We start from the raw sequence: 3,367 nt of genomic DNA, 5'->3' as shown, positions 1-3,367 counted from the left end.
TTTGACACCAATGCCCTTTTTTTGTAGAATGATAACTTCTTCAGAGTACCTGCCTATTACGATATTTGCCCAAGCATTTATGAGAATGTCTAACAACTCCTTAGTTTCTAGATATTAGATACTTCATTGATCCGGGTCATCAAAGTTTCCTTCTCGAGAAACTTATTGGGCTTCACTCTACTTTTGACCATTGACCAGAAATGCTCGATTCAATTGAGTTCAGGAGAATATGGAGGTAAATAAGCGCAGTAGTAACCGCGAAATTTTACGTATTTGGCTATGTTGGCTGATGTATGGATAGGAGCATTATCCATCACGAGGTAATGGCCTTTCATGTGTGGATAACGATCCATTTCATCCATTGTAGCTTTTAGAAAGCTGATATAGTGTCCCGTAACCGTTCCTTTGCTCATTTGCCCAACGCCATCTCTCCGTTTTCTCCTTTTATTAGATGGAGGCTGAGGAAGTCTAAGGCTACATTTGATTAGACCTTCAGCAGAAATCGCGCCTAAAATTGTTGTTGTTGTTGCTCGTGTTTTGGAAACTGTGGCCACTACCGGTGTGCCTTTCTTTGGCCATGCCATGCTACGTTTCAAATTAACATGAAAAGCAGATTTATCCAGAAAGATACAGTTTCTCGTAAAATCCATGTCTGTTTTTTCCCACTTACGAATCCAATTCAATCGCGCTTGAATCTTTTCTTCGTAGTTCCAATCTATGGGTTGAAATCGAGCTTTTTTGAGAGACAAATTGCAATATTGTTTTACAAAATCAAACAAATTCGTTTTAGATACTTTTAATTCTGTAAATGTTTGCTTTAACTTCTTCATTACTTCGTCTAAGACGACGGAAGGATTTTCATCAATGTACTCGAGAATAACGTTTTTGTGTTCCTCATGGAGAATACATGGGCGGTCAGTCTTTCTCCGTTTCTCAAAGATACTGTCAAGATCTCTCTCGTATTACGCAGCCTGTTTTTGTTCTGTACGAACGTAGATCCCAAGCTATTTTGAAGCAGCGACTGCACTCAGGCACTTCCCAAACACCAACTTGAAGAATCTCATTTTATCGTGATTTGAATAGCGGGTATAATTTTGCTTTACTGACGTCTCCTTCATAACAACATCACAATTACGATTTGCATTATCTCTACTTCTTTCTCGCTCTCCAGAAGCAGTTGAGCCAAATATCGTGTATGAGAGCTCAACGTTTCAAGATGGAGCTGCTCCTCATCGATAATATAATTCATTGGTTCAGGTCTGCCATACTCATCGACAGCAGCAGCTTTCCCCTTCTCAAATAAGAATTGAATTTCCATAACCTGTGTTTTCTGATGTTGTTATGAAAAAGAAATAAAACAAAGAAAAACATTTGCGTGCTCTTTTATATCCAAAGAGGCCAAGGCTTGTACTACAAGCAGTAGGGCGTATGATTTATCAGCCAAGACGAATTTACATTTCACACAACACGGATTTTTGTTTCTGTCATCAGATGAATTGATATTCCTTCAGGGAGAATTTATTTTTCGTACAACCTGAATTTTGTTCTCGCAACTGGAAGAATTTACTTTCCTGAAAGAGTGTATTTATTGCTATAATCCTTAAGTATCCGTAACAAAAGGTCCTATTAATAATATAAAATCATTGATAGTAGTTTGACAGCATGCAGTGCATAGCAATACATCAATTAATAGTTCATAATAAATAACGCTTGATTATACAAATGCAGGACATTTTCTTATAGTGCACGCACTACATTTGGGACTGCATATTAAAAATGTAATCTGTAATGCGCCTAACATTGGCCCATCATTTATTCACCACAATAACCAAAGACTTGGACTAGCATTTATTGCTTATCGACAGCAGGGCAAGCCTATTAAGGAACTTTGTAAGATAGGAACTGCCCCGTCCGCTTAATCCTATAGCTAGGACTCTTTCCCAGTATCGACAGTAACTATTCAGTACTTCTGAATGGTGGTTATTGGATTAATATTGTTATTGTGCTGATTTTTATCAGATGCGTAATCAAACAATGACTTGGACTAGCATTTATTGCTTGTCGACAGAAGGGCAAGCCTATTAGGGAACTTTGTAAGATAGGAACTGCCTCGTCCGCTTAATCCTATAGCTAGGACTCTTTCCCAGTATCGACATAGCTATTCAGTACTTCTGAATGGTGGTTATTGGATTAATATTTTTCATTACGCATTTGATGAAGCCTGCTTGTTTTTGAAAAGTCAAGGATAAGTAATAATATATTGTTTCATTCAATAGTATTAATCTTCTGTTAAATTGTTCATAGCAATACGTCCTATTATTGACCTTTGCCTTCATTGATACAACTTGGAATCAATATAGACATAGTTCCTTTTAAAAAATCTGCAGGCTTTGGAAGTTAATACCTAATTATGGTCTGTCCATTCATTTCAAGAGCAAGAAATTTGGTACGATACACTGAGCCACTTTCTTATCGCTGTCCTTCTATCATCAATGTTGTATACATGAAATATCCATAACTATATCACATCATATTCATTAACTTACCTGATAAACATTAATTGCCTGACTATCTAGAATAATACATCAATAATTACATCCAGATCATCATGACCCAACATTTTGAGCATTTTAATTACAACTATATGAAACCTATTGCATGACTGGATAACATTACTTCATTTATATCGATTGATAATTTAGTATACAGGTCATCATCTATTTTAATAAAGAAACTGTATCTTTTATTGAATGTCCTCATTTCAACCTTATGAAACAATCACAGCACTTACCTTGTCGGCAACATGGATGCATATAACAAATCTTTAAATCAATTGTAAACAATGGCCCGTCATAGTGCCCGTGGAGCTTTCCTTGGTGATTGTTATAACCAATATTTAGCTTTTTAAAAATTTTTACTGTCTCTGAGCTCCATTGGTATATCAAACTTCACTGTAATTGACTCTCAAGACAACAGGCCCTTTCTCTTTCCTTGTCGTTATAATCACTGTACACTCTCAAATTCGATTTTACAGCTTTTTGGCTGCTTAGCAACCTTTTTCCTCAACGACTCTCTCTGTAAGCCTGAGAGCTAAATAGTCTGTTAAGTTACAGTATTTTAGTCTAAAATTAGACGATTTCAAAAATTGTATTGGACAGTTTTTGATTTCAATCTGGACGCTTTTTTTTTTTTTTGGACAGGTTCAAAAATTAAATTAGACACTTTCACTTTCTCAAATCAGACGTTCATAAAAAATTTCTGGACCTTTTCCCTTACTTTCTAGAAGACAATTTATTGCTTTACTATTATTTAAGGTTCAACTCTTTGCTCATACATCTATCCCAATAAGCTTCGGCATGCCTGATCC

Source organism: Rhizopus microsporus (genome assembly GCF_002708625.1).
Source record: "Rhizopus microsporus ATCC 52813 unplaced genomic scaffold scaffold_19, whole genome shotgun sequence".
In the NCBI taxonomy this organism is placed as follows: Eukaryota; Fungi; Mucoromycota; class Mucoromycetes; order Mucorales; family Rhizopodaceae; genus Rhizopus; species Rhizopus microsporus.
This window is presented reverse-complemented; position numbering follows the sequence as displayed.